Raw genomic sequence first — 9610 nt, 5'->3', positions numbered from 1 at the left:
GGAACGAGGAGGTGTGGCGCCTGCATGAGGCCCCGCCAAGCCACGGACACATCTCACTGGTACAGGGAGCTGAGGCTGGGGCCAGCCCCGATGGCCTGCGCTGGAGTCATCCCCACCTTTCCATGAGCAGATCATCCTTGGCAATGGCGTCAGCAGGTTACTCCCTGAGGAGCACTGAGAAGCCTCAAGCTGCCTCACTCTGTGTGAAGAACGAGGCTCCTAGGAAAGCACCAGCCAAAGCCCACACAGCCGACACCAGAAAGACTGGGAGGTCAGGGGTCTCAACCCACCCTTCCCTGCCCTTTTCTCTGCCTTACTTTTCTCCACAACGCTGGGGACCTTCTGATGTCACACACACACACACACACGGGTTTTGTTTATTTTTGGTCTTTCCTGGATTTGAGCTTAGTGTGGGCGGTTGTTTGGGGTTATATGATTTATTACTGTCCTCAGCGCCTGAGTGTCTGCTGGTGCATGAACAGCAAGTTCTAAATAGCTGTTTATATTTGGGGCAGTTTTATGGGGGATGTAAGGGAATTTGAACTCAGGGCTTTACTCTTGTTTTTTACTTTAGTTAGTTTTCAGATGGAATCTAGTGTTCTTTTGCCTGGCCTGGCCTCAGAAAGCATTCCTCCTACCTCAGTCTCCCTAGTAGCTGCTGAGATTACAGGTATGTGCAGCATGCCCTGCCCTGTATTTTAGCAAATGAACAAATGTAATACCTCATAACAGAGAATCAGTACTTGGGTAGCACTCATCAATTGAGTCAATGAGCACAAAACTTTGGGCCAGTCCCTCCTCTGAACCCACCCAACCAGTCCCTCCCCACTAAGGGTCCTGAGTCTGGGGTTAAACGTGAGCCGGGAGAGCGGATAAACAACAACCTGGATGTGAGATTAAAGTTCATATTTGGATCAGCCTGGACTTTATAACACCTAAAGATGAATTATTCAGTGAGGCATGTTGGCTCATGCCTATAGTTCTAAACTACTCTGGAGGCAGAAATTGGGAGGATTGTGGTCAGTCTGGGCAAAACCTTAGAAAGACCCCATCTCAACAAATAAGCTAGGTGTGTTGACACACTCTGTAATCCCAACTACCCAGGCATAAATAGGAAAATAGAGATGCTGGGCAAAAAGTGAGACCCTTGCTTAAAAATAACCTAAAAAGGCAACAAGGGCCAGAAGCCTGGCACAAATGACAGAACTCCTGCTTAGCAAGTATGAGGCCCTGAGTTCAAAGTCCAGTAGTGCCAAAAGAAAAAAGATGAATTATTTCACTAATCATTAGCAAGTCTGTTTTTGTAAATAAAAATAACCAAAACCTCAGGAAGACCCCCAAAGCTCATCAAGAAACAGGGACCAGAGACCTGAAACCTAGGACAGGGACCTGGGTGAGGTGCCTGAGGCTTCACCTCTGGATCAGGTGAGGTGTGAACTGTAAGGGATCACAGAAAGAGTCTGTGACCAAGATAAATACCAAAGTTAACGCAAAACATCCCTAACTGGCAAAGTTATCAGCATTTTCACTGAAGACAGGACCTGGCCCCGCACATCCGGCCTCACAGGAGCGGCTGGAGATAGCAGCTGGGCAGAACAAAGCCACTTCCCACTAACATCCAGCTCAGACCGTCCAGAGCCAGCTGTGCCAGCCAGGGCCACAGCTAATGTGGGCAGCAGTGGTCACATCAACGTGGCCATCCCCAGCCGCGCAAGGACACAGGCTCAGAGGCGCACATCAGGCAGCTTCACTCACTGACTCCAGGATTCAGTAAAAATCAGCAGACAGTGTCAGTGACATGGACTCGGATGTCCTCACAGGCCACAGTCCAGGAGCTTGGTTACTGAAAAACAGCTGCTGTGGGAAGACGGGGGAACGAGTCTGGCTCTGCTCTTTAGTCCCATCCTCTGTTGCATGGAGCCTCTGCGGTGAGCCCGCCGTCCCTGTCACCGTGGACACCATCACCAGGTTCTGCTTAGAGGGGAAGTATAGCCCCATCCCGAGGGCCAGGTGTTTTCTGTGGAACTGGGCACTGCCTGCTGAGGGGGCAGCTCTGTGCTGTCTGTGGGCCACTGCATGGGGGCCCAGCAAGGGGACCGGGCCACAGAAGAGGAGATGACCATTCCTACCCTGGTCTGTCCCTCTCCAGGAGACAGTGATCTCCCTACACACAGGGACAGAGTGGACTAGGGACACTCCAGTGGCTTCCTAGTGCCTTACAGCAGCAGCCCAGCTGCCCCCACCACCAGGCCCCACACCAGCTGCCCCAAGAAGCCAACCCTAGGCTGCTGGCTGAGCTGGAGGCGGTGAACTGAGCACTGTGCACCTCAAGTACTGGCACACCTCACAACACATCCTTGCCTATTACACATCTGATCATCTGCAGTGAACAGGTGTTATTTTGCTGAAAAGGAGGAAATCATCATCCCAAACTGCCTGTGCTTTTAGCAGGCGCTGATTCCAAGCCCAGACAGAGGGTCTGCTACTCAGACCCACAGCACCTTCAAGGGCTCACTCGTTCCCACCCTCACCTCAGGAACCCACTGATGGTCATGGGCTTTTTCTTGTGGTGTCTGGTGTCAGGAAGGAGAAAACACAGAGACATCAGGATTCGGGATTAATCCCATCAGATCCAAACCTTGGTCTTCCCTGGTCTTCAGGTCACCCACCCACCCACGGCCCCACGCTGAGGATGAAGCAGCGGTAGAATGAAATATGAGCAGCAGAGCATTGAGTCAAACCGGTCCTCCACGGGATGAGTCCAGGCTCGGCCTGCCCTCCCGGGCTACATGGAAGGGGAGGAGGAGGCCCTTCCTTGATAGCGGACGTCCCCCTCCCTGCAAAACGCTCCCCAGAAGGTGACTGTAAGTCATCTGAGAGCCTCCACCAGGCCAGGCTGAAGGCCTCAGAGAAAAAGCTGATTCACAGTGAAATTCAGGTCCTGTGGTCACAATTAATCTGCCACTGACAGAAAAAAATGACTTTGATAGGGCAGAAATTTTAGCTCAAGATGAATTTGTCCTGAGACTCTTAGGCTGCCTTGCTTGACCCTCATGTCATCAAACACCGTTCAGCAGGCCTTTCTGAGAGGTGCTGAGATCTCTGGTCACCTCCATTCTCACAAGGCTGGGCCACCCCACATGCACTGTTGTTAGCCCAGGTCCCCTTTGGTAAACGCAGGGAACTCACATTTCCTTTCAGAATGATTTAAAATTTCTAAATGGAAAGGAATTCTGGAGAAGAAATATTTTGAGAAAATACATATTTTGTACCCCAGCCTTGTGGTACCAAAGGGAACACAGAGCTCCAACCTGTTACAGGCTTATCTGGCAGTGCCAAGACAGAGGGCCACATAGCTGTCAATGCCGGGACCAGGGTGTGACCTCGTCCCAGGCCACAGGGCTGACGAGTGTGTTCACAGCAAATGTCCAAGAAGCTGACACAACTCGCTCAGAAAAGGTCCTGAACACAGGAAAATCTCACTCCATCTCCCCTCCTCCCGGGCAGAGAGGCTCTGCTTCTACCATGAACTCCAATTTCTTTCTTTGTCTTTTTTCTTTGGAAACTGGAGTTTATTTCTCATCAACCTTCCTTCCATTTTGCTGAAGAATCTGCTAATGAATGGCTTAAGAGCCCTCAGTAGCTGGTCCCACCATTCAGTGGCCTGGCAGACCAGCCCTCAGTGGCAGGTCAGGTCCTCTGGTCTTCAGTAGGCAACAGCTGCAGAGGCACAACAGCACCTGCACACCTTGGGACCAGTCTGCGACCTCAGGCTGAGTTGTGGTGGACTCAGGAACTGGCGTGGTCCATTCGCCCTGGAATTCCTCCCGGGTCACAGCCTTTCCAGCCACGGCCTGCTCTTCCTTTTCAATTCAGGATCTCTATAGAAGTAGAGCTCTGTCTTGAGCTTCAGTGGATGTTCACAGAGCTGATGCCACACACACACAGAACTGCCCGGGTCAGCATCCACCACATCAGACCCCACTGCGTGAGTCCCTTGCTGCACGGGATGTCGGTGTCCACGTAGCGCAGAGGGGACTCTGTGGACAGAGCAACGGTAGGCAGGTTGACTGACAAGATGCATCTGTGACAGGCTGGTGCTCGGCCCTGGGATCAGTCACCACCAGGAGATGCGGCCCCCAGAAAGCTTCCTGGATCTGGTTAGTGAAGGTTCCTGAAGGAGAGGATGCTGACCCTCTCAGCTGGGTTTTCAAGAGCAAGGATGGCACGAGAAGTTTTTCCCAGGTCCAGCTACCATCACTTCCCTTCCATCTGGAAGTCAAGGTTGGTGCCTCAGTGGGCTTCTGCTGCAAGGAATTTGAGGACATCTTCTTCTTCCATTTGCAGGATGTCAAGGACCCAGATACTGTATTAAACTTCCCTTCAAGTTATGACACGAATCAACAACATCCTTCCCTGGGTAGCACAAAAGCAAGCTCCAATTTCTCGATGACATTTATAAACATTATTCCTTATCTTCATAGAAAGTCAGCAAGAGTCAAATATTGTCATAGTAAACATGGTAGAGGCATCCTTAGCCCTTGTTTCAGGTGAGAAGGATCAGAGAGGCTGAGGAACCTGCTCCAGGTCACACAGCTCTTACACAGCAGGATCAGCTCTCTTAGCTGCTAAAAGAAGCAGGGAAGGCCTTCTTGACTACGTGTGCTGGAATGGGGTGATTTGGAGCCACTTGCAGGGCTGAAAGAGACTGAGGAGGGACAAACAAGGAGGAAGGAGGGGAGCCCAGCCCTGTGGTCAATCACCTGCAGAGGCAGGACTGCAAGCCACCATGTCTTGCCTAGGATACAAGGAGTCAGGACTCTAAAATCCCTACAGAGCTCCCAAGCTTGGGTCCTCTCTGGGCCACATGTCCCTCCTCGGGGTCCTCACCCCTGGGCACGTGGGTGTCCAGGTGTGGTGGGCTCGGTTTGCACAGCGGCCTGCTCCTTCCTCTGAGCATCTGCATCAGGTCGGGCAGCAATGGGAGTGATGACCGCCGGGCGGATTCCGCGAGCCTTTGTCTTGAGTCCAATTATTCAGTCCTGGAAAGCAATTCAGCGAAGGGGGTCTCCTGACTCCCCGCTTTCCAGTGGGGAACGGATGACTTGCCCACTTGTATAACCAGTAAGAGGTGGAGTCCACATGGGAGCCTCAGCCCAGAGCCACCATCACTCTCTCACAGGTGACAAAACCTGACTACAGGTCCAAGCAGGAGGGAGAGCAGATTTCTCCCTTTCCCAGGCAGGACCAGGTGTCATGGGCTCTCATTACGACCCACAAGTCAGTCATCACCCTCGTCTCCAGGTCCAGGGCCTCTGTGCCCAGACCTACCGTTCTCAGGCACACCCTCCCCCAGGGTCACAGGACGGCTGCTCAGCAGAGCTTTGTCCCACAAGATTTCAGTGCAAAGGGCCTGAGGTCCTCTCTGCTTCGCTAAGCAAGGCTCCCTGGTGATCTCAGGGGTGGGGCGGGTGGGGGCACATGGGACATTTGGTTGTTTGCTAAGGTAATTTATAATGTCCCTCACTTAAAAACCAAAAGAAAAATGAAGTGCTCTTTACTTAAAGTCAAAATATTTATAAAAGAAGATGATCCAGCCTGAAGAAAATGAAGTCCTCATCCACACTAGAACACGGACGAACCTTGAAGACATCACGGAAAGAAGCCAGACACAAAAGGTCACGTAATGTGCAATTCCATTTACATAAAAGGTCTGAAACAGCCAAGTTCATAGAGACAGAAAATAAATTAGGCACTACATGCAGCGGTTCCCATAATAAGTACGGGGTTTCCTTCGGGCAGTGAAAAGGTTCTAGAATTGGAGAGTAGCAATGGCTACACAGCTTTGTGAATATTAAAAACCACGGGATTATGTCCTTTCAAAGGGTGAGTTTTATGGTATATGAATTATATCTCCGTAAATTTAAATGAAGCAAAATAGGAGAATCCTGATTAAAAAGGATCAAGGAAATCAAAGATTTGGCTAGGAGTGAAAAAGTCAGACTTGCATGCAATGTTTTATTTTATTTTATTTCATGTCAGTTCATTTTGCTTCGTTTTCCAGTGCTGGGGATGAAACCCAGCACATTCTGTGCACCCTCTTTCTGTATGAGGATGGGGCCTGAACCCCTAACTCATCCCCATGGCACTTTTCACTGGCTCTACGGTTCCCTGGAGAGGGAGAGGTGGGGAAGGGAAGCAAATCATTCCCAAAACTTGTCTCGTTGTGGGAGGGTTAGCCTGGCACACTGCTTAGGAAAAGGCCTGCTCGAGACCACCTAGGATTTGATAGGCTTGTGAAAGGGAAAATCTGGACGTGTCCCACAAAAAATAAAATTAATGGTATATGCCTCATACTGCAAATCGATCTATCTCAAAGGGAAACAGACCTTCGCTGTAAGAACCAGGCAGTGGAAAGATGTCCCAGAGCACGTCCCAAAGAGGTCGTTTGTTCAAAAGTACTGTGTAGATTTCCTTGACGGATGAGATTAGCCCCTTCCTCCATTCGGGGAGGGTGCTGTGTGCTGCTAACCAGTGATGGGCACAGTCTCTAGAGCTCTGAGGTGGACAATCTTTGAGGCACCCGCTTCACCCTGACATCCTTCCCAGATAACGGCCTCTGTGCTCACAAGAAGCCCTCCTGAACCAGACCTCACCTCCCATTTCCAGCTTTCTCCAGATGGCCTGAGCCCTTTGCTCACCTCCAGCTCGTGTGGGTAGAGCTGTCCCTGTACGCCTGTAGTTACTTTTGCAACCAAGGAGTTTCCAAAGAAGGATCCTGGTGAGAGCTGACCCTGGAAGTTTCTCATGTCTCCTGAAAACAGGACTGTGAAACATTCAGGGATGTCCTCCCTGGTCAGCCAGATGGGCTGTGGTACAGCTGAGGTTCTCCAGCATGAGCAGAATGGCCTCCTCCCGGGATCTGCAGCTCACAGAGCAGGCGTGTTGGGGAGGGGACAGAAACTACAGGATCTATGTGGCCAAGTCACAGCATCTCCCATCCAGAACTGGAGGGTCTGGACACTGCCCCCGGACAAGTGACCTCCCTCTGGCCTCCCCTCTTTCTTTACTCACACAGTTTGAAGCTGCAGGAAAGAGCCCATGGCAGGCCACGTCTAAACCATTGTCCACCTTTCTACGTACCAGGACAAGAGAGAGGGCCTCACTCTCAGCTTTCCTGGCAACAATCTCACCACGAGTCACTCATGCAACTCCTACACCAGGAGGGTGAGTCCCAAAAGGAACTTCAGGAAGGGGAAGTGGACCATAGTGACCAGAAATGACCTTGCCTGTCCTGTAGGATGGAACATAGTGAACCTTCAGTGCTGGACCTAGACTCAGCTTACTTTTAGAGCAAGCAGGCCAGGGGACACAGACAGATCTTTGTATAGAAATGGCAGGCCTACGGCACCACTCTCAGAACTCTAAATTCCAACTGAAAGGTCACGAGGTGGTACTCCTGGGATTATTTAGTTCTAATACACATTTCTTTTATAATGAAAATCATTTTCCATTTTTAAGATTGGAAACCTACAGGTTCTAAAAGTAGCTAACTAAAGGTCAAGTCTACAATGCCTGCAATCAGGTCACCTGCACAATTGCGCTCCCCACTGTGGCTCTCCCAAAGGGCTCCGAGCTGTCAGAAGAGCAGGTCCCCTGGAAACAGCTGTCTCCAGGCGCCCAACTGGGCCTTCCCTTTCACTGCAGCCAGCCCTGAAATTGCTCTTGAGTACGATGACATCAGGACCAGCCTGCACCGCCTTTGCCTGTGCAGAGCCCGTGCACAAACATGGATCTCTTTGCAGACATTGCCCAGGAAATGACATCGCTTGTCAGATTTTTGTTTTCTCAGCAGGGGCCTCTCGCCTTCTGGCCTGCTGTGTCTTGTGCAGAGCAGGGTCTACTCAGGACTCCTCACTCACCCCTCCCCTGACATGCAGCACAGTAACTGGGAGTGGGCCGTTTGCTCTTTACCCGGCATAGGGCACCATGCCCATAGGTGGGCATCTGGAGGGGGCTCCTGTCTCTATTTCATCCAAAGAACTTGGTTCAAAGTGACCAGGTCATATTCCTCAGTCTTTAGGATGTCACAAGACATCATCCCCCTCCCCCCCACCGCCTGCTCCATTCAATAAGAACTCAAGTCAGGGTTCAGTCCAGCGCCCTCCAAGAGTAGACAAGGAAATGAGGCCTAGAGAGGGGTGGTGTTGGCCAGGGTCACTCCCCATGTACAGCTGGTGTGCACAACTGCAGAGTGTTTTGTAACACGTGAAGGCCTGTCAGCCCCAAGTTGTCTCGTGTGACCTTCGGCATGGCTGGTCAAGGGCAGCTCCACACATATATGACACAAGATCGAAGAATGGAGCATCCCTGTTTTCTATACCACTAAGAAAGACAAACGCAGCAGCTAACTAGCACAGGATGGATTGGGCTTCCCCACACCCACTGGAAGACCTGGTGATTCAACCTGGAGGCAGGGAGATGGCTCCCAGGAGAGTGAACTTGGGCCAGAGAGGGACAGGAAATAAGAGGGGCCAGTGACAAACAGGCCCCTGGCTGTCTCCCCATGCACATGCAGGGTCCTGATGTGCAGGTCCCCACATAGGCTAAGTGCAGAAGGCTCCCTGCTCACTCCTGACTCCTGTTGAGGATTCTCTTCTGGGAACCCCAGCAGCAAAAGGACAACCCCCCAAGTCTCTTTATCTCACTCGACGCGACACCAAGGACTATTGCAGGGACTGTGTCAGTCATCAGTAGGGACACTGAGGCCCAGGGAGAAGAGGAGGTCTTCTCAGCACTCAGAGCAGATGAGTTGGCAGGGCAGGGTTGGGACAGGAACAGGTGCCTTGGCTCAAGGTCCCTCAGTGACATGTCACCACCTCCACTAGTGTTGGCCTGACCTGAGTGTCACTCACAGGAGGACAGTAGATGGACTTCGGCAGAATCTCCAGGCTGTGCCTGGATGACTTTGAACTTTTGATAAAAGTTTTTGTACCTGAACTCCCAGGGACACCCATCCAGCTTCTCAGTCCCTGCTGGCCTCTGAGGACCTGGCAGGAGTCACACTGGCATCTCAGCCCCTGTAGGTCTTCTCCTGCCCCAGGAGGGATGGTGAACAGGGACCTGCAGTCACCTGTTTCCACTCTCTGGCTCCATGCCAGTCATTTGCACGGGATCTTTGATACTTTGCCACCACAAGGACTCCGTTCCACATATGGGTGAGTCAATGTCAAAGGCAGGAGGAGGAGGGGGCTGACATGTTCTCCTGACACTCTTAAGTGGTTTCTTCTTCCACATCGACACAGATCGGGGACCTTCCATTATCCTGACAAGCACATCAGTTACCCGCTCCTCGCCACGGCACCAAGGTCGGTTCTTGATGGGTACTCGATGCTGATTGCAGAGGATGTCTGTGAATTTGGAACTGTGTTGTTTACCTGCCAGAGACCTTGAACTTGAGACTGTCCTTCCCACACAGCAGTGCAGGTGGCAGGCATGGCAGGAGCTGTCACAGAGCACAGATGAGAGCCGTGAGTGAGCTGAAAACAGGGAAGGAGGCATTGCTGACTAGAGCCTTGATTCAGGGCTTTTCTGAGAAGCTGAGAGACAT

The 9610-nt window shown here is 51.6% G+C and overlaps 1 pseudogene; it reads right to left on the bottom strand.

The window, feature by feature from the left end:
• Positions 1-3636: 3636 nt before the first annotated feature.
• On the bottom strand, positions 3637-8007 carry LOC141423481 (small ribosomal subunit protein uS2B-like; annotated as a pseudogene).
• Positions 8008-9610: the final 1603 nt, after the last annotated feature.

Source organism: Castor canadensis, chromosome 5, assembly GCF_047511655.1.
Source record: "Castor canadensis chromosome 5, mCasCan1.hap1v2, whole genome shotgun sequence".
Classification (NCBI taxonomy): Eukaryota; Metazoa; Chordata; class Mammalia; order Rodentia; family Castoridae; genus Castor; species Castor canadensis.
The sequence above is the reverse complement of the archived record's forward strand: the minus strand, read 5'-3'. Positions and strand labels throughout refer to the sequence as shown.